Source organism: Camellia sinensis, chromosome 5, assembly GCF_055761805.1.
Source record: "Camellia sinensis isolate YWXY chromosome 5, ASM5576180v1, whole genome shotgun sequence".
Lineage (NCBI taxonomy): Eukaryota > Viridiplantae > Streptophyta > Magnoliopsida > Ericales > Theaceae > Camellia > Camellia sinensis.
This window is the reverse complement of record NC_138965.1, coordinates 164,234,987-164,257,259: the sequence shown is the minus strand read 5'-3', so window position 1 is coordinate 164,257,259 and position 22,273 is coordinate 164,234,987.

Below are 22,273 nucleotides of genomic sequence, written 5' to 3'. Positions count from 1 at the left end.
GCGCTGATTTATATGTTTTTGCTTAGTTTCTTTTTGCTAGTGGTGTTAGCACATTGTACAGTTCCAGACAGGTCTCATTTTCTTAAAAAACTTGTACTCCACTTTTTGTAAAAAGATGACCATGATCAGAATGAAAACCAGCTTTTGACGAAAAAGTGTTGTATTTTGCATTCTGAGCACTGCATAACATTACAAAGCATAAAAATGAGATTGAGCTTGATTAAAAACCAACTATTCATATTGTCGCAACAATCTGAATCACGTAACGAATCAACGAACAGCTAAAAAAAAAAACAAAGTAATACAACTCGATAATCAAAATAACTACAACTCGATAAAGAAAACAGTTTGATACACACCAAAACGACTCAATAACAACTCGATTATCAAAACAACTCAATAAACAAAACAAATTGATAGACAAACAACTTAAACACAACTCGACGAACTTACTAAAGTTAAAAGGACTCAAAACAGGACCTTGAAACACACAAAGAACATAATAAAACTTCTACATCCAACTAATTCCTCACAAAGGAGGACAAAAGGCACAAGAGAAAGGCCTGCCGGCTATCTATTCCTCCTGCTGACCATCAATAGGCCTCTGCCAACCATCAATGGGCAAAACCTCCAAAAAGTTGACACCTGGCCTCCACTCACTACCTTATTTTCTATAAATCTAGCTTCGTTGTTTCTTCATTTCAACTGCTATTTAGCCACAAATGGATCCATTTTTCACAGAAAAACTCACAAACTGGATTGCAACTTTAGATGGCTTGGAAAAAAATAAATTTTTGGGGTTTTGGGATAAATGCACTATTCTTGCTAAGTCATACCCGCTGTGTTTTCCTTTCCTCCACACTGCGGCTAGGTGTTGGAACCCGGTTACACATGTTTTCAGCTTCAGGGGCATGAGGTATGCCCGACAATTGAAGAATTCCAAGTTTTGATAGAATACCGACGTGACGAGAAAATCTTGCCCCAGTCCCGTTTTGGCCACATCCAAGCTTTAGAAAGGATGTGTGGGCTCACTTTACATGAGGCTCAATCATTGGTTCACAATGGAGAGCTGGATATTCCCAATCTCATTCATTGATTTTCTAACACTGGTGACCGCGGTGACCGTCTTTGGCAGAGTTTTCGGCAGCATGCCCTTTGTTTGTGTATGTTGGCTCATTTTCTTCTTGCCCCTGCTTTCGGAGGGTCTAGCATTCGATTGATTGAAGTGGCCCAAGTCTTGAAAGAGGGCAAAAGCTGCATTGGCTTACCATTGCCCGAGACTTTGATGGGCTTGGACGCCTTCCATCGGCGGGAGACGACCAAATTCGCAAGAAGTCCACTACTTTTGCAGGTGATGTTTCTTACCCTTCTCATATGTATTTCTGGCATCACTCGGCACTCAGGCTCTATTTTTCTCTCAAAATCCTTTCTCACTTTTTCTCTCTACATATACCTCTCTATTCTTTAATCTCTCTTATTTTTCATCCTTCCCTAGATATGACTCATGGACAAGTTAAAGGTAGTGGACTCTTGCCCTGCATATTCATCACAAAGCTATTTCTTTCGCCAATAACTAGTTGATTTCCCGAACGAAGGGTGGTGGTGCCATTGGATGTGCAATAGGTCCGCTACTGACATTGCTTGGTGTTGCCCTTAGTTTGATCTGCCCGAGATGAGTTACAGCTTGGCTCGGCAGCCTGGCATCCAGCTGATTAGCTTGACACATTGTGTATTCTATTTTTTGTTCTGGTTTAGGCATTAGTTCGGACACGACCAGATTTGCCCAGAAGAGAGGACAGAGTACCCGATGTCATTTCTAATCCGAGGCGCACAACTGGCTCGATATCCCACTGCATGGGGGACAAGAGAACTTCTGACTCCCACTCCCAATTTCAATTGCGCCCTTTCTGGAAAATACTTGGCTTGGCTTGAAGATGAGGCGCAAACCGGGCCTACTTTAACATCTGAAGCTTCTACAAGCTCAGAAAAGGGACGCAGGAACACCTGATTCATCTATGCCCCATGTGTATTGCTTTGATCTGTACTTTCAAGTTTTCCTTTTGAATGTAATAAAAAGCAACTTTGATTTGTATCAAGAGTTAAAGAATTTTGTATTGAAATCAATGAAATTGCAGTTGTGGGCATTGAAAATTCTCATTCTGGTCCAAAAATGGTCTAAGTTGTAAAAAAAAAGAGATTAATTTGAACAAGATTAACTTTTATTAAAACTTTTCAAAACCATTTTCGATAAGGATCACAACTTGACACACATGGAATCTATCCTCAAGATGTACAATCCCGAGTCCAAAAATGGAAAAGTTGCCCCTTGTCCGAAGAAGACTACACTATACTGGAAAATTGCCCCTAGTCTGAATAGCACTGCACTGTACTGTAATCAGCTCTTCTCTCAGGGTAAGGATCACAACCCATCTTTCAGATAACGAAATGACAAAGATGCCTTGATGGACACAGGTGATTTGGAAGTGTTTACAGCCGGACTTCAGAATGAAGTTGATTACGTATCCTGAAGATAGGAATCAGACCTTACGTAGTTCGGTTCAAGTTCACTCAAGTATTAACACTCTCCTTTTGCGGTCTAACTTTTGCCAAGGCCGCTCTTTCTAGGTTTTTAACCTTGCGAGCTCAGTTTTTCTTTTTTTCTAATTTTTTGTGCTCTAACTTTTACCTAGGTCGCCCTTCCTGATTTTCGGCCTAGCAAGCCACTCAAGGATAGTATTTCTTCAACTTGTCCATGTTGATTAGTTGGGAGAATTCGAGGCCATCTAGGTCTATAAGAATGACAGCTCCACCCGACCAGATTGATTTGATGATATAAGGACCAGTCCAATTAGGTTTGAACTTGCCCCTAGGGTCATGGATGGGAGCCTAGTTACTTTTGAGCACCAAATCCCCTTCATTAAGATTCCTGGACTTAACTTTCTTGTTGAAGCCCTAACAATCCTGCGTTAATATCCTTGGACATGGTACAATGCTTTTAGCCTCTTCTCATCAAACAACATTAATTCTTCGAACCTGCTCTGTTGACAATCCGCTTCTGCTATCTGGTACTCAGCCATAACCCGCAGTGACGGAACTTTTAACTCAATCGGCAGAACAGCTTCCATTCCATAAACCAGAGAATACGGAGTTGCCCCAGTAGATGTCTGAATTGATGTTTTGTAGCCCCAGAGATCAAATGGCAGTTTGTCTGGCTAGTCCCTGTAAGTCTCAACCATTTTCTTCAAAATATGCTTAATGTTCTTGTTGGCGGCCTCAACAGCTCCGTTTGTTTTCGGCCGGTATATGGATGACTTATGGAAAGCCACGTTGTATTTCTCCAACAAGTTGATCACTTCTCTCTTAAAATGGGAGCCATTATCTGAAATGATCTCATTCGGGACCCCATAATGACAAAAAATGTTATTCCTGATGAACTTCGCTACATGCGACGCTTTCAATACTGCATAGGATTGGGCATCGACCCATTTTGTAAAGTAGTCTATTGCCACCAGGATATACTCATGCCCATTCGACCCTGTCGGCGTAACTACCCCAATAACATCAATTCCCCAGATTGAAAAAGGCCATGATGAAGTCATGTTGTACAGCTTCGATGACAGGATATTCATGCGAATTGCATGAATTTGACATTTGTGGCATCGCCGAACAAAGCCAATACAATCCTCTTCCATGGTTGACCAGTAATAACCCTGCCTGAGAATCGTTCGAGCTAACATTACTTCGCTCATGTACGATCTGCACTCCCCCCCGTGGATGGCCTCCATTAGACGCTTCGACTCTTCTGCATCAACACACAGCTTGTGCATTCCCAGATAGCCTCATTTGTACAACCTACCCCCGCAGATGATAAACTGAGCAGCCATTCGCCGTATTGCCCTTTTATCTTTGGCATTTGCCTCTAATGGATAAGCCTCCTTTTCCAAAAAGTTTCAGATATCATAATACCAGGGGTTTTAATCTTGGACTTCATCTATTGTGGCAATCAACTCGTAGGCCGGCACATACCTCTGTTCAATAATAATCGGACGCATCCGAACTCCCAAAGGGATGTCTATCATAGAAGATATAGTTGATAAAGCGTCAGCAAACCTGTTGTTCTCTCTTAACAGATGCGTGAAGGTTAGCTTCTCAAACCTAGGAATCAGAACATCTAAGGTTTGGTGATAGATTTTCATCCTTTCTTTCTTAACCTTCCAGTCTCTTTTTGCTTGAGACACAACCAGGTTCGAGTCCCCAATGATGTTCAACCTTTTTGCCCCCAATTCCAGGGTGGCTTCCAGTCCAGCGATATATGCCTTGTATTCTGCTTCGTTGTTAGATAATTTGAATCAGAGTTTGAAGGCTAAAGGTATATGTGAATTGTCGGGCACTATTGGCAATACCCCTATCCCATAACCGTACTTGTTAAACGCTCTGTCAAAGTACATTGTCCAAATCTCTTCCTCAACCTGCAGAATAGTTTTATCTAGGAATAGATAATCTACTGCTTCGCCCCCTTTCACTGGGTGATCTAGCAGGAACTCTGATACTGCTCTCCCCTTGACAAACTTGCGCATCACATATTTCAGATCAAATTCAGAGAGAATAAGCAACCAACGGGGTAGCCTACCCATAAGTGCCGGTTTCTCGAAGAGATATTTGATGTGATCTAATCTCAAAACCAGAATTACAGAGTGAGCTAACAGATAGTGCCTCAACTTCCTGGTAGCCCATACCAAGGCTAAGCAAGCCTTCTCCAATAGGGTGTAACGAGTCTCATATTCCAACATTTTCTTGCTCAAGTAATAGATGGTTTTCTCCACTCTATCCTCAAATTCTTGCGTAAGCATGCAACCCATAGTCGTGTCAGTTACTGACAGATACAAAATCAACGGCTTCCTCGACTCTGGCAGTGACAACACGGGCAGGTTCTGAAGATACTACTTGATCTACTCAAAAGCAAACTGGTATCGGTCATCCCATTGGAACTTATTTCCTTTCTTCAGGAGACCAAATAGTGGTTCACAAGTCAAGATTAATTTTGCAATAAACCGTCTTATGAATTGCACTTTACCCAGAAATCCTCGCACCTCCTTTTCAATCATTGGTGGTGGCATTTCTAGGATGGCCTTGATTTTGGAAGGATCAACCTCAATGCCCCTTTGCGTAATCAAGAAACCCAGCATTTTTCCTGCTGTGACACCAAAAGTGCATTTCTGTGGATTCAGCCTCAACCGATATTCTTTGATCCGTTGGAAGAATTTCTTCAAGGCGATGTAGTGGCCCTCTCTTTCCTTGGACTTGACAATCATGTCGTCTACATACACCTCAACCTCTTTGTGGATCATATCATACAAGATCGTGGCTATAACCCGTTGATAAGTAGCCCCAGCATTTTTTAGACCGAACGGCCTCACCCTGTAACAGTAGGTTCCCCACATCGTGGTGAAGGCAATCTTCTCCCTATCCTCAGGTGCCATCAAGATCTGGTTATACCCGAAAAACCCATCCATAAAGGAGAGCAACGCATGGCCTGCAGTGAAGTTCACCAATTCGTCGATGTGTAGTAGAGGAAAGTTGTCCTTCGGACTGGCTTTGTTCAGATCTCTGAAATCCACAAACACCCGAATTCTACCATCTTTCTTCGTCACCGGAACAATGTTGGCCAACCAAGTCGGATACTCAAATACTAGCAAAAACCCTGCATCTATCTACTTGGTGACGTCCTCCTTGATTTTCAATGTCCAATCCAGGCGTATTCTCCGAAGCTTCTACTTGATGGGTCGGGCCTCAGGGTTAAAAGGGATCCGATACTGTACAATCTCAGGATCGATTCTAGGCATGTCTTCGTAGGACCATACGAAAACATCTTTGAAATCTTTTAATAAAGCGACTAAGCGCTCGCGTTCCTCCGAAGACAACATGGACCCGATCTGGACCAGACGCAGATCCTTCTCAATACCCTTATTAATTGGAGTGATTTCATCAACAAGGGGTTTTACAAACCTCTCTCCTCCTCTCGATCAATCAAATGTTTCAAAACCAAAGGAATTCCTTACTCGTCATTTTTATTAAAATTTTGAAAATCATGATCAATGCAATATACAAGTGGCCCAGATAAGTACTTAGAAACAGCAATGGTATCATTCTCATTCACAGATTCCAGCTCATCCAATTCCTCGGTTACAACCGACTTAAAAGAAAAGGAAAAAGACGACCTGGACAAAACAACGGCATCCGGGTTATCAACCCCAAAAATATCGGACTCTGACTCAGAAGAACTGGAATCTAATTCCGACTCCACAGACTCTGTGGAATCAGATTCTGGTTCGCTACCTGATTCAGAACTGTTGGACAAAAAGCCCTCCTCTAACTACCAAATGAGAGAGGGTGCGTTAGATGCATCCAAACTACCACCGGAAGGGTCCACACCTGATTGATCTCTAATCATGGAAATGGTGAAGTCATCCCCCAAGCTCTCTAGATTGATCGAAGGATCTGAAATGAGACAAGCCAATGCTGCTTCTATTTCAAGTTCACTGTAGTTGGAATCACCCTCTGTACTCTGTTCTGCCTCAGCAGATAGGTCAATCTGTTCCTCTGTGGCTTCATCCTCTTGCAGCTGTAGGTCAAAGAAAATCTCAAAGCCGAGTAGACGCTACTTCTCAAAGTTCAACCATGGCTTAGGAAAGCCACAAAATGGGAAGTCTTCTCCCTTCCGAACAAAGCGGTCGTTCAGAGTTCCCTGAATTGGTCTATGTATAAGCTCATAGTGCTTCCCACTTTGTTTTGGCTCTTCCTACCATTTCTTTCCCCTTTCTCACCCAGTCCTCTTTGGTAGACGCGTAGCCCAAACCAAAAGACATGAGGGTTATGTGGCACTTCGGCCAGCGCGGTAACACCCTTTCGGCTGCTCTTTCCTAATCCCATCCCGGGTATATGTTGTAGCTTGTTCATGAGGTAGACTAACTGAGCACTAACGTAGAACCCCTCATCAATAGCTAGAATATTTTGCACCACCCGGACCTCAGCCAAGGTAAACCCAGACAAGAAAAGATCCTCATCGCCGTGTACAATCTCCAGTACTGGTGTAGTAATCTCTGGTGGAGGATGTATAGAAGAATTTACAAAAACAGTAGCCACTCCTTTTCTAAGAGGATACTTCAGCATCTAATGCAAGGTGGAAAAAATAGCTTTTACTTGGTGCAACCACGGCCATCCAAGTAACAAGTTGAAGGTAGCCGGAACATCCAGGACGTGAAACTCAATATCCTGTTGGGCCCGCCCGACTTGTGTTCTGACTTGCACTATTCCCATCACCTTTCTACTTGTGTTGTCGTAAGCCTGGATCACCTAGGTCGTTGGTACAGAATCTTCCGGCTTCAAGCCAATAGCATAGGCCGTGCATGACGGAGAAACATTAATCGCCGATCCAGTGTTAACCAATACAGTCGGCACCCATTTCTCTCTACACTCAACTGAGATATATAGCAGCTTGTTATGCTCAGAGCCCTCAGGGTGGCAATTCCTTATCCAAGAAGCTCAAAGATGGCGAAGCACCTCCCGGGAAGACAAGACCCACTAGTTGCTCTGGGGTTGTGTCGATGAACAGCTTAGCCTTATCCATTGCAGACAGTACAGCTTACCGGTGCACGCACGAAGCCATAAGCAACCCCCAGATAGATATGTTTGCCTGAATCTTCTTTGGCTGCTTCAGCACAGCCTCTTCATCTAACAGTTTTTCCCTCTGTTTTTTAGCTTCCTTATCATTTCCGGATGCTTCGAGTTGGTCTAAGTGTGGGGGCTTGAAGTACCGCCCGTTTCTAGTCATATGAATCGCTTCCTTAGAGTACCAAGTGTCGTCTGGCAGGTTCTAAGCCCAATCTTCATCAGTATGGGCAAGATGCAGATCATCATCTTCCCACCATATTCCTCTGGTAACCGACAAGCAATTGTCCAATTCCGTAGTAAGTACTCCCATGTCAACATCACAATCATTTGCCGCAGGGCCTTTGGCTTTTCTAGCTTTCTGATCATTGTCATCCCTTTCCTATTCAAACCGCTTCAGTGCGGCCTCTTGCTCTGTATCAACAATACTAACCATGCCCGATGCCTAAGCAGAATTCTTAATACCGGTGCTCTTCGGTAATTTTCCCTTGTCCTCGGCCGTTTCGGCCCTTGTAGCAGTTCCTACTTCTAGCTCTTCCAGCTTTGGTTGAAGTCCCTCATCCACATCAAGTTCATCACTGAGCCATCTTGAATTGTCTGTCGACCCATTCAAATCGAACCAATTAATGTGCACATCTCCCGAATCTTGCTCATCGAAAAACTGCAGATTATCAATGTCCTCCTCCAGATCAACTAGATCATCTAACCCCTGGCTTGGGCCATCCTCCCGGACTACACTAACCTCCATTCTCGTTGGCAACTCCACATCTGGTCTGGCCTGATTGGTTGGTACAATGTAGTGACACAGGTTGTATTCCTCTCCAGTTAAGTCTAAAGATCCCTCAGGCACTGAACTGACATTCCCATTCTCCACCAAGGTTAGCCTGCCATCCTCTACCATAGTCACCACCATAGGTTCGGGTTGGAATGTGGACGTACTCATCATGCACAAGTTTGTGCTCTCAAGGATGAATAGCGCCGACTGAGGTAGGTGGGATGGGGTGATGTATATACTGGGGTCGTAAGGGACGGCCAGTGTATGGATGAGGTTTAGTTGCCGGGGTGGAAGGGCTTGGTTATATGGTGGGAGAGGATTTGTAGTGACGTTAGGCTTCTGCGGAGGCGCTATCACCTTATTGTTAATGAGATCTTGAATCTCATGATGCAATCTCAAGTATAGGTCAGTGTCGTGACCATGTTGTTGATGAAAAGCGCAATATTTGGCCGGGTTATGTTTCGGGGAAAGATGATCGGTAAGAAGCGAGGCTCTAGTGGTTTAAGGTGCCCCTTTTTTATCAGGACCCCTAAGGCTTTGGATAAGGACATGTATAGAGGGGTGAAGACCCTTTGGCATCAGGGTTGGTGCTTTGAGGTTTGTGAGGTTGTATCGGATGTACCGGCAAAGGGGTTGGCAGTTTTCGGTGTCGTGGTGACCATACCAACATCGAAAGGTCTTGTAGCTGCACTACTACTCGTAGTCGCATTGGAACTATGTGTGAAAGCCCTCTTAGGCTACTCTTTCTTGTGGTCTATTAGACCCTACTTCATTGCATCCTCTATTTACACCCCTATTTCATGGAGGTCAGCAAAAGTAGACAGAGGTAAGACAATCATCTTTTGTAACAGTCTTGGTTGGAGCCATTCTGATCTGGTCCTTTTCGGCCGGCCGGTTGGTCATCATAGAGGCCTTGGCCCTTCACCGGGTGACAAAATCCGAGAAGCCCTCCTTCAATTCTTAATGGGTCGCTTCGAGATCACGAGTTGTGACCTTGATTTGAGTATTGTAAGAGTACTGTGCTATGAAGGCCTCGGCCATTTCCTCCTAGTTTCTCTTCACAGAGTCTTCAAGGGTAGCATACCAAATGGCCGCTATACCCGACAGGGTCCGACCGAAGAACGACAGCTTTTGTAGTCTAGTGAGACCCATGGGTCGTAGAATGTCCGAAAATAGTCGTAGATGGACCATAGGATCGCCAGAACCATCAAACCTGTTTATGTGCGGTATTTTGAATCTGTCTAGCAACGTCACTACCGACTTAGTATAGCCATCCTCTATATTCGGGATTGAATTCATACCCTAAGCTCGTTTAAAGAGCTTTTCCAGCTTGCTCACATTTAGTGCAGTAGGGTCGACCTCAAACTCAAATGGTGCCTCCATTTGATAAACCGGTGCTTTGGAGATCTAGGGTAGGATCGGCTCTGCCAGAATGCCCACATTTTCCTGGACATTAATGGTGACCCCGGGTGCCAGGATTCTCATTGGAGGTGCATGTGATGCTGAGGCCACTGCAGGCTGTGGCTGCTGTTGTTGAAGCCTCTCTATTACCTCCACTTGGCGGGTTGCGCTCTTGGCTTGCCGGGCAGCATCTAGCTGCATGTTCTCGATAGTCTGTTGGAGGTTGTGGGGAGGAGGTTTGGAAATACTCTTCGGATCCTGGAAGATGCTAGTGATCCTCAGCTAATCACCTGAAAAGAAATAAGCACTGCGGTCAGGGGTGCCGGAATTAGCACTCCGACGGACAAGTTAGTTCAGAAGCTTAGGATAGCCTATTTACCAATTTTGTGAAGTGATTCTTACATACCTTTCTATAACTGTTGTTCCTGTATTTATACCTGTTCTTCTTGATCCTCAGGGCCAGGGCCTATTTTTTAATCATTGTCCTTTCCTTTATTCGGCCCTAAGTACTTATACTTTATTCGACACATATATTCTATTCGACTCCCCACTCTCGTAGGATATAGCCGATTAATATCAGTCTTCCAAAGATACACACCATCTGATCTTTCCACTATTCGACCCCCACAATTGCCCCCCGAACTCCCCATTGACGGAAGTTAATCGGCGTGTTCGGTCTTGAATTGGAAAGGTTAAAATAGGTCAGGCGGCTTCGCGTACCCCAATATAGATGTTAAGATGCGCACACCTTTTCGTTCATCATTACGCTTTCCCGCCTCAACCTTGCGTCTCGCATTTATTGTGATTTGAAATTTCAGTCCTTTTGAATGCACAGTTCGTCGAGTATTCGAGACTTTTGGACCGCCAGCAGATATCCCTTCTCTGACTCACATTCTCTGCAACTCTTCTCCGTCTACCCTCGTCTCCCTTGTTCCTCATAAGTCTTCTTCTCTTTTCTTTGCAATCTTACTTTTTGTTTATCGCTTTCATTTTGGTGAACCCTTTATTTCCCGTGAAAATGGCCAAACACTTGAAAGACCTCCTTTCTGAGAGTCGTGTCTCCGGATTTCGGCGACACTTTTCCATCCCCGACGATGTTCATTTATCTCTAGTGACGGACAACAGTTTGGATATGGAGAGAGAGGATCAAAATTCAATCGTCTTTCCTCTCCTATCCATTGCAGAGGGCGGGGTCCGCTTTCCCCTACATCCGTTCCTTAGGGCCATCCTCCACTATTGGGGTCTGATTCCTTCTCAGCCCAACGTGAACTTTTTTCGGATCGTAATGGGGATCGTAGAGTTGAACCGGCGCCTCAGGATCGACCTTGGGGTTCCGGCCATTTGGCACTGCTATGTTTTAGCCAAATCCTCCGGTCGGCTTGGGCGGTACTTTCTTAGGACCAAGGATACTGACCATCATTTGGTAACCATGCTCGCCAGTTCTAGCAAGCGTGTGGATAACGTAATGGTCAATATCCGAGGGAACTGGGAATTTGGCGAAGGCGAGGATCGCCTGGACCCTATTCCCAGACGGAGGGGTGAACCAGGTTGCCGTGTGCCTCCTTGTGTTTTACTGAACTTTTCTTTTACTTGGCTTTCCCCCTGTATCTAACCCCTTGCCTTTGCAGGCAATAATTTGAAGAAGATTCTGGTTTCTGCCGATGACGCGGTCCTTTCGCAGGTTGCGACTGCACTCGGATACTTCGGTCGTCCGAACTTACAGAAGCAAGGGAGAGCGGCCCACATACTTCTTCGATACGAGCCTACTTACACTACTTTTTCGGCCGCTGACAATATTCCAATTCCATCCGGCGATCGACAGCCTGCGGCTCTTATTTTCCCTAGCTTCAAGAGTCTCAAACAAGTTGGTCTCGAGGCCTCTAACTCGGGGCAAGACGTCGAGCCGGTGGTAGAGGTAGTCGCCAAACTAGATAGAGAGTTCGCTGAGGAGGCCGAAGAGGTTGACGAGGCCCTAAACTCGGCGTTTGAGGCAGCTAAACGTAGTCAACCTACCTCGCCATCCACTTCGGGTCAGGCCGAGTTTTCTTTTGGAGATATTTTTGGAAGTTTGGGAGATTTACCCGGCGATTTTTTTGAAGGTATGGCTGCGGAAAGCCTCACGCAAATGGCTCGAAAGAAAAATGCCGAGCGTATGGCCGCCCGAAAAAAGGCCGAGGCCGCCCATTCTGGACCTGCCTTGGTTGTGTCTTCCGAACCCGTTATTGAAGAGCCAGCTAAGATTGTTGAGGCCGAAAAGGTGAAAGAGGTCGAACAACCAGTCATTGATGAACGGTTGATTCCGGAAGAGCGGGGCAAGAAGCGTAGCACCGAGGGAGAGGCCGGTTCAGAAGATAGTCTTGCCGACAAAAGGCCTCGCTTAGAAGAATCAGACGTGGTTGTTCCTTTTATTGTTCAGCCAAAGATTAGAGACACGCCGATTCCTTCTGATGCATCCATCATTACCGACCCGGCGGTAGCCTTGAGCCTGGCAGCGTTAGTCTCCCTACCAGCTGATAAGGTGTCCTTTTATGTCATGCCGAATTTGGTGGCCATAGCTCTATCTGCGCAGTCGGCCCTTTTGGTAGGTGAACTTTGACTTGTTTTGATTTTGGTTGCCTATGGCATCTAACGATCGCAACTCGTTTTGCAGATGGTCGGCAGGATCGTCGACTTGGGCCGCCGCCTACATGACGCCCTTGAAAGGATTGACCGTTTGCAGTCAGAAGTAGTCGATCAAAAGAGCAGGGCCGAGTTTGAGATGATGAGGGCCACTATGGAGGCTGCGCAAGCCAAAGCCGAAGCGGAAAGGGCTCGGGCTGCCGATAGGGATGGCAATTTGAACCCATCCCGACGGGGACCCGACCCCCCGTCCCCGATAAGAATGATTGTTTCCCGAAAAATACTCCCGACGAGCCGGGGATGGTATTAAAAAATAAATCCCCAATGACATTCGGGCCGGGGACGGTGATATATATTTTATCCCCGGCCCCGGCCCCGCCCCCCGCCCCGGTCAGCCCCCCGATTTATATATATATATTATATATATGTTGCACTCTCTGACAACATGCTCTATCTCATATATTATATTATATTTGTATATTATATTATATTTATATATTATATTAAATATATTTCAACCCCTGTTTGTTGAATAACTTAGCAGCAGAAGCTGTATCTCACTCACACTCTCTTCTCTTCTCTCACTCTCTCTCTTCTCTTCTCTTCTCTTCACACAGACACAGACGCAGGAGCCTCCTCCAAGCCGCCTCTTCCTCCTCCTCCTCCAGGCCACTATAGCCTCCTCCTCCGTCGCTACGGCAGATCTAATGGAGTGTAGCACATCGTCGATCTCTACCGCCGATCTCCTTCGCCGATCTCCACCGCCGCCCTCCTCCGTCGATATCCTCCTCCGCCGCCCTCATCAGCTCAGATCTGTAAGATCTGTTATTCTTTTTTTTATTTGTTATTGATTTTTTGATCTGATGATCTGTAATTTTTTTTTTTTATCTGTTGATGATCTGTAAATTTTTTTTTTTTTTTATCTGTTATTTTTTTTGTTGATCTATGTTGATGATGTTGAATGTTGAAACAGAGTTGATGGTGTTGAATGTTGAAACAGATCTGTTTTTTTTTATGATCTGTTATTTATTTTTATTTTTTTTTTATCTGTTGATGGTGTTGAATGTTGAAACAGAGTTGGATCGGGGACTTTTCGGGGTCGGGGAAACCCGATCCCCATTGGGGACGGGGATGGGGACTGTGGCAGGTTCCCCGTCGGGGATCGGGGCCGGGGACGGGGAAGTTTTGGCCATCGGGGATCGGGGACGGGGAGGGTGGTCCCCGGCCCCGCCCCGCCCCGTTGCCATTCCTAGCTGCCGATCAGCACCATTCTGAAGCCGAAGATAGGGCGAACGTGAGCAAAGAATCGCTTAGGCTAGCCGAGAAGGCATTTACTAGAATGGAGATTGAGTTAGCAGAGTTAAAGGCGGCCAAGGAAAAGGCAGAATCTGAGGCTTCTGCCGCATTCGAAGCAGAAAAAGGCGTCGCCTTCAAAGAATACATAGATAAAGTCCCCAGGTTTGAGAATCGGGGGTTGAAACACGGGTGGCTCAAGGCCCTTGGTGCCGTTGGGGTTACATTGGCCTTGCCAATTCCTTATGAGCAGGTGGACGTTGAGCCACTTGAGTCTGACCCCGAGGATTGATCTGGGAGTCAGTCGAATATTATGAAATACTTTCCCTTTTAATGTATGTTGTTGTTTTTAGGACTTTTATTGGTTTCAAGAAGTTTTCATGTATAAATTGGCTATTGTCTGCGCTTAGTTTATTAATGAAAATTATCTTCTTGTGTCACTACTAATGCGCAGTTTGTGATGTTATCTTGGTGTAGAATGTTTGCCTTTCACTACTTTAGTTAGAATGACTACTCTGTTGACCTTTCTATGATTGAATATCATGATTAATCTGCCCTTGCCCCAGACGGTGCAAGATCATTCGTGTGCTTGAGGAGGCAAACTTAGGTTTGTTGTCGATTCGTGAGCCGGTTAGGGCACTTAAGCCGAATGTATTGATAAATCTATCATGCCCTTGCCACAGGCAGGGCATTTTCATTCGGGAGTCGATTCGTGAGCCGGCTGGGACACATAAGCCAAATAGATTGATTAATCTATCACGCCCTTGCCCCAGGCGGGGCATGATCATTCTGAAGTCGATTCGTGAGCCGACTGGGGCACATAAGCCGAATAGATTGATTAATCTATCGCGCCCTTGCCCCAGGCGGGCATGATCATTCTGAAATCGATTCATGAGCCGACTGGGGCACCTAAGCCGAATAGATTCATTAATCTATCACGCCCTTGCCCCAGGCGAGGCATGATCATTCTGAAGTCGATTCGTGAGCCGGTTAGCGCATATAAGCCGAATAGATTCATTAATCTATCACGTCATTGCCCCAGACGGGCATGATCATTCTGAAATCGATTCGTGAGCCGACTGGGGCACCTAAGCTGAATAGATTAATTAATCTATCACGCCCTTGCCCCAGGCTGGGCATGATCATTCTGAAATCGATTCGTGAGCCGACTGGGGCAGCTAAGCCGAATGGATTCATTAATCTATCCCGCCCTTGCCCCAGGCGGGCATGATCATTCGGGCGCCGGTGGGTCTATCCAGTCGGCACTGGGTGATTGAGGTTTTCACAATTAATGAAATTGCCTCGAGGGTGCTGCCTCTGTGAAGGATAAATGATTATGGGTACAACTTTTATGAATATAGTAAACAACTGACTCCAGCTTTTAAAGGAATCGTGTGAATGTCGAACAGACTTTTCTTTAACAGTAGAGGGGAAGCGAAGACGCTAGCTGAGCTGGGTGGAGACATGCATCGAGGTGGTGACCCTTCGCGCACCGGGGGTAGGAGTTCCAAGGATCGAGAGAGGCGTCAGTCTCCCTGACGTCGGAGCAGGTCGCCCAGGCAGGACAAGCAGTCGCAAGGTAGGTCTTCTCAATCTTGAGTTGAGAAGGGATCTGACTCGAATCCGTGCCCATTAAGCTTTGCGGTGTTTGTGGGGAATAAACCCATGACAGAGGCAGATTCGATTGTGCGGGACCCAAATGTAGCGGTAGAGTTTGCTCGACAAATTTTTCCTCCTGAGGTTCAGCAATCGATGGTAGGTCGTCAGGACTACGAAGTATTTCGCGAAGGCATTCACGGGGCAGTGAAGGGGCTTTACATTGCCTATGAAATCGGCATGCGGTTGCGTGCTGGCCGCCGAGAGATGGAGAAGAAAGAGGAACGTATTCAAAGTTTGGAGGCTCACGCGGAGGCTGCTGAGCGCGAGTTAAGGAAGACCAAGGCGGCCCAGGCACAAACCGCCGGGCACGGAAACCCAATCGTGGAAGAAAGGGTTACCAGTCGGCTCATCAGTTCTGCGCTTATTGATCGTGAGACGGTGAGTATGTTCGCACTGGAGAACGCGAAGGGGAAGGCCTATGAGAAAGGCTTTCATGATGCCGAAAAGTTAGAATCGAAAAGACAAAGAAAAAACTTGCCGAAGAAGTTTGCCGATGTGAAAATCGTGGATTTAGGCACGGTTGGATCATGGCATCTCAAGCCGCAGAAGCTCTTCGAGCGTCGAGCATTGATTTGGCATCGCCATTCTACCACAGTAAACATTTTCCGTTTTCTTTTTTTGAGGTCGAGAAGAGTGAGGATGAGGGTCACGCCGTATAAGTGTACTTGTTGTAAGGTTGAAACGCAAATCGCGTTGAAAACTATGTAATATATTGCCTGTTTTATCAAATAAAAAGCATTCTATGATAAATATTTTGTTGCAGTTCGTATTTGGTATGTATGCATTTCGTTTCTGTATATGTTTGAATGGATGTATAAACGTTGATCGGCAGGGTCGACCTATACGTGATAGCCGTTTATCCCTGAATAAGGCTATTGTAACTTGAGGAAGCCAAAAGCCAGTGGGTAAGGTGGCTGCGGCAAATTCAACTCGGCTCGGGGCCTAGATTTTTGGACGGTGCACGTGCTTCAAAAATTCGTTTGGATAACTACGCCGTGGCGAATGCCAACCGACGTTTTTCTCGTGGAGTTTAGAGTTAGTGAAATCGCCTCGGGATTGGGGCCTCGAGATCGCTGCCAGTATTGAAAATAAAAGGAGTGGGCGCTTCGCGCAGATAAACAATCACTCATGTGTGCTAGAATAAGTGGGGATGTTAGTTAGAGAGACTGGAGTTCAGCCGATCTTAATGTTGCCATGCAGCGCGGCAGAGGACCCATCCGTATGGGAAGTAGGGTGTCCAAACGTTGGCATGAATCTTTGAGTCGTCGAAGCAGATCACCCCGAAAGGAAAGGCAACGACCGTCGGGTTTTTATCCTTCCTTGTCCTGGATCTTTGCCTTGACATTGTCAATGGTATCAGTGGAGGACTTGGGCACAGTTGGCTCAAAGCATTGCAAACCGCGGAGGACTTCCGGGTGACGGGAGGTGATTCGGCGCTGCCGCTTTACTAATGCGTCTTCTCCATTTTTTAGCTTTTAAGTTTGGAGATGGGTATTGTAATGCTCAAATGCAAGTTGCGTTTATGTAACAACTATGTGATTAAATAAAAATTGTAACGCTCAAATGCGGGTTGCGTTTATGTAACAACTTCTTGATTGAACAAAAAGCTTTATTTTGAACATTTGCGTCTTATTCTGAATTTTTTTATATGCTTAGTTAAGCACCTTATTTGCGATGTTGGCGAGTTTTGTTTTGTTCGTGCCAAAGGTTACTCCGAATCCGGAGACTTAGTTTGGCCAATTGTGATATCCACGAAGGGCGCTCTGAATCCGGAGTCATAGTCGGCCCTAAGGTGTCACGCACCGAAGGGGGGGCTCCGAATCTGGAGACTTTAATCGGCCCTAAGGTGTTATGCACCAAAGGGGGCTCCGAATCGAAGACTTTGATCGGCCCTAAGGTGTTATGCACCAAAGGGGGGCTCCGAATCCGGAGACTTTGTTTGGCCAATCATGATATCCACGAAGGGCGCTCCGAATCCGGAGACTAAGTCGGCCCTAAGGTGTCATGCACCAAAGGGGCTCCGAATCCGGAGACTTTGTTTGGCCAATCGTGATATCCACGAAGGGTGCTCCAAATTCGGAGACTTTAATCGGCCCTAAGGTGTTAGGCACCAAAGGGCGCTCCGAATCCGGAGTCTTAGTCGGCCCTAAGGTGTCATACACCAAAGGGGGCTCCGAATCCGGAGACTTTGTTTGGCCAATCGTGATATCCACGAAGGGCGCTCCGAATCCGGAGACTAAGTCGGCCTTAAGGTGTCCTGCATCAAAGGGGGCTCCGAATCTGGAGACTTTGTTTGGCCAATCGTGATATCCACGAAGGACGCTCCGAATCCGAAGACTTAGTCAGCCCTAAGGTGTCATGCACCAAAGGGGGCTCTGAATCTGGAGACTTTAATCGGCCCTAAGGTGTCATGCACCAAAGGGGGCTCCGAATCCGGAGAATGTTAGGCCAATCGTGATATCCACGAAGGGCGCTCCGAATCCGGAGACTTTAATCGGCCCTAAGGTGTTATACACCAAAGGGCGCTCCGAATCTGGAGACTTAGTCGGCCCTAAGCTGTCATGCACCAAAGGGGCTCCGAATCCAGAGACTTTGTTTGGCCAATCGTGATATCCACGAAGGGCGCTCCGAATCCGGAGACTTAGTCGGCCCTAAGGTGTCATGCACCAAAGGGGGCTCTGAATCCGGAGACTTTAATCGGCCCTAAGGTGTCATACACCAAAAGGGGCTCCGAATTCGGAGACCGTTTGGCCAATCGTGATATCCACGAAGGGCACTCCGAATCCGGAGACTTTAATCGGCCCTAAGGTGTTATGCACCAAAGGGCACTCCGAATCTAGAGACTTAGTCGGCCCTAAGGTGTCATGCACCAAAGGGGGCTCCGAATCCGGAGACTTTGTTTGGCCAATCGTGATATCCACGAAGGGCGCTCCGAATCCGGACACTTTAATCAGCCCTAAGGTGTCATGCACCAAAGGGGGCTCCGAATCCGGAGACTTTAATCGGCCCTAAGGTGTCATGCACCAAAGGGGGCTCCGAATCCGAAGACTTTGTTTGGCCAATCGTGATATCCACGAAGGGCGCTCCGAATCAGGAGACTTAGTCGGCCCTAAGGTGTTATGCACCAAAGGGGGCTCTGAATCCGGAGACTTTAATCGGCCCTAAGGTGTCATGCACCAAAGGGGGCTCGAATCTAGAGACTTTAATCGGTCCTAAGGTGTTATGCACCAAAAGTGGCTCCGAATCCAGAGACTTTGATCGGCCCTAAGGTGTTATGCACCAAAGGGGGGCTCCGAATCCAGAGACTTTGTTTGGCCAATCATGATATCCACGAAGGACCCTCCGAATCCGGAGACTAAGTCGGCCCTAAGGTGTCATGCACCAAAGGGGGCTCCGAATCCGGAGACTTTGTTTGGCCAATCGTGATATCCACGAAGGACGCTCCAAATCCAGGGACTTTAATCGTCCCTATGGTGTTATGCACCAAAGGGCGCTCCGAATCCGGAGCCTTAGTCGGCCCTAAGGTGTCATGCACCAAACGGGGCTCCGAATCTGGAGACTTTGTTTGGCCAATCGTGATATCCACGAAGGGCGCTCCGAATCCGAAGACTTAGTTGGCCCTAAGGTGTCATGCTCCAAAGGAGGCTCCGAATCTGGAGACTAAGTCAGCCCTAAGGTGTCATGCACCAAAGGGGGCTCCGAATCCGGAGACTTTGTTTGGCCAATCGTGATATCCACGAAGGGCGCTCCGAATCCGAAGACTTAGTCAGCCCTAAAGTGCCATGTACCAAAGGGGGCTCTGAATCCGGAGACTTTAATCGGCCCTAAGGTGTCATGCACCAAAGGGGGCTCCGAATCCGAAGACTTTATTTGGCCAATCATGATATCCACGAAGGGCGCTCCGAATCCGAGGACTTAGTCGGCCCTAAGGTGTCATGCACCAAAGGAGGCTCCGAATCGGGAGACTTTAATCGGCCCTAAGGTGTCATGCACCAAAGGGGGCTCCGAATCCGAAGATTGTTTGGCCAATCGTGATATCCACGAAGGGATCTCCGAATCCGGAGACTTAGTCGGCCCTAAGGTGTCATGCACCAAAGGGGGTTCCGAATCCGGAGACTTTGTTTGGCCAATCGTGATATCCACGAAGGACGCTCCGAATCTGGAGACTTAGTTGGCCCTAAGGTGTCATGCACCAAAGGGGGCTCCAAATCCGGAGACTTTGCTTGCCCAATCGTGATATCCATGAATGACGCTCCAAATCCGGAACTTTAATCGGCCCTATGGTGTCATGCACCAAAGGGGGCTCCGAATTCGGAGACTTTGTTTGGCCAATCGTGATATCCACGAAGGGCGCTCCGAATCCAGAGACTTAGTCGGCCCTAAGGTGTCATACACCAAAGGAGGCTCCGAATCCGGAGACTTTAATCGGCCCTAAGGTGTCATGCACCAAAGGGGGCTCCGAATCCAGAGACTTTAATCGGCCCTAAGGTGTCACGTACCAAAGGGGGCTCCGAATCCGGAGACTGCTTGGCCAATCGTGATATCCACGAAGGGCGCTCCGAATCCGGAGACTTTAATCGGCCCTAAGGTGTTATGCACCAAAGGGCGCTCTGAATCCGGAGACTTAGTCGGCCCTCAGGTGTCATGCACCAAATGGGGCTCCGAATCCGGAGACTTTGTTTGGCCAATCGTGATATCCACGAAGGGCGCTCCGAATCCGGAGACTTTGTCGTCTCTAAATTGTCATGCACCAAAGAGGGCTCCGAATCTGGAGACTTTAATCGGCCCTAAGGTGTCATGCACCAAAGAGGGCTCTGAATTCGGGGACTTTGTTTGGCCAATCGTGGTATCCACGAAGGGCACTCCGAATCCGGAGACTTTAATCGGCCCTAAGGTGTCATGCACCAAAGGGGGCTCCGAATCTGGAGATTTTGTTTGGCCAATCGTGATATCCACGAAGGGCACTCCGAAGCCGGAGACTTAGTCAGCCCTAAGGTGTCATGCACCAAAGGGGGCTCCGAATCCGGAGACTTTGTTTGGCCAATCGTGATGTCCACGAAGGGCGCTCCGAATCCAGAGACTTTAATCAGCCCTAAGGAGTCATGCACCAAAGGGGGCTCTGAATTCGGAGACTTTAATCAGCCCTAAGGTGTCATGCACCAAAGGGGGCTCCGAATCCGGAGACTTTGTTTGGCCAATCGTGATATCCACGAAGTGCGCTCCGAATCCGGAGACTTAGTCGGCCCTAAGGTGTCATGCACCAAAGGGGGCTCCGAATCCGGAGACTTTAATCGACCCTAAGGTGCCATGCACCAAAAGGGGCTCCGAATCCGGAGACTTTGAGAGATGAATGGAACCCCGAAGAAAAATGGTTTATATTGCAGAAGTGATACATATACAAGTATCAAAGCCCACAGATCGGGTCAGTGATATGGTTTTCATTAAGTCTCTGCTTGGACCGATTAGGGGGAGCCATGGATTTCTTCAATGCCATGGGCTGTCGAGAAGCGCACAAGCTGATGATAAGTGCTTGGAACAGCCTTCATCATATATATCCAGGTTCGCCCCATGTTGACATTATACGGCGAAGGGAGCTTTACGACCAGGAATTCTACTTCGACCGTTCTGGAACCCGCTCGAACAGATAGTATGATCTTCCCTAATGGATATTCGGGATTCATATTAAAGCTGAACAATGGGTAAGGCGACGGAGACAGATCTGACTTGTTGAGGTCGAGTTTGATGAAAGTTTGGTAGTACATAACCTCTGAAGTACTCCCCGGGTCTATGAGAATGCATTCGATGGTGAACCGATTTATCCATAATTTAATGACCAACGGATCGATATGGGAAGTTGTTGTGCCGCTAAGATTGGAGTTATTGTAAGTAATTATCGAAGCTTCTTTGGGCCATTCAGTCGGAATACGTTGCTTTTGGGGGATTGGATGCAATTGAATTGTGTGCACGGCTGGGGGTTCAGGCAGGCTGTAGATCATATGGATCACGCCAAGTGGAGGTGAGTCCTGCCTCAAGGCCAGTGCCATGGTTGGTTTTCCCTTTCTCACGTACTGTTGCAGTCTGCCGTCTTGCACCAGTTCTTCCAAGTGATCTTTTAATGCATAATAACTCTCCGTTTCGTGGCCGTGATCTTTGTGATATTCGCACCGCCTATCCCTTCTTCGCATGTCGGGCGGCCACCATCTTTGACGGCCATTTGAAGAATGGAAGTTGTTGGACTTTGGTCATTATTGCAGCGATCGGTTCTGACAACTCTGTGTACTTCTTGTCGGCACGTCTCGAACGCCTACTGTCGACTTACAGTTGTTTATTCGTCCGGTGGGAGCATTGATCGCTTGATCGATGAGTATCCCTCCTTTTGTCTCGTTTAGCGCGTTGCCGAGGCTCTGGGCTAGGAGGTGGCGCGGAACTTATTGGTTGAGCAATTTCAAGGGGGGCTATTTTGTTGGACATTTGGCTGGCTTTTATTCTCAAGGCATCATCTTCCACCTTGCAATACTCTTCAACTTTCTTCATTAACGCCCAGACTGTTTTGGGAGGTCTTCTGGTCAGGGAACTGCGAAGGGGACTGTCAGGATGTAGTCCCATTTTGAAGGCGGTGATGGCCATAGAGTCGTTGCAAGCGTCGTTGACGAGGTTGAAGCACTCCCAATAGCGCGCTGAATACGCTCTAAGCGTTTCTCCTAACTGAATCTGCATAGCCCAAAGAGAGTCGGCCTGTTTTGGCTGCACCTCGTTGGTGATGAACTTGGCCCCGAGGATTTCTGTAATTGATGGAAGCTTTTGATCGAGGCCGGCTCCAACTTGTAATACCACCTGACAGCTCTGGCCCCAAGGATT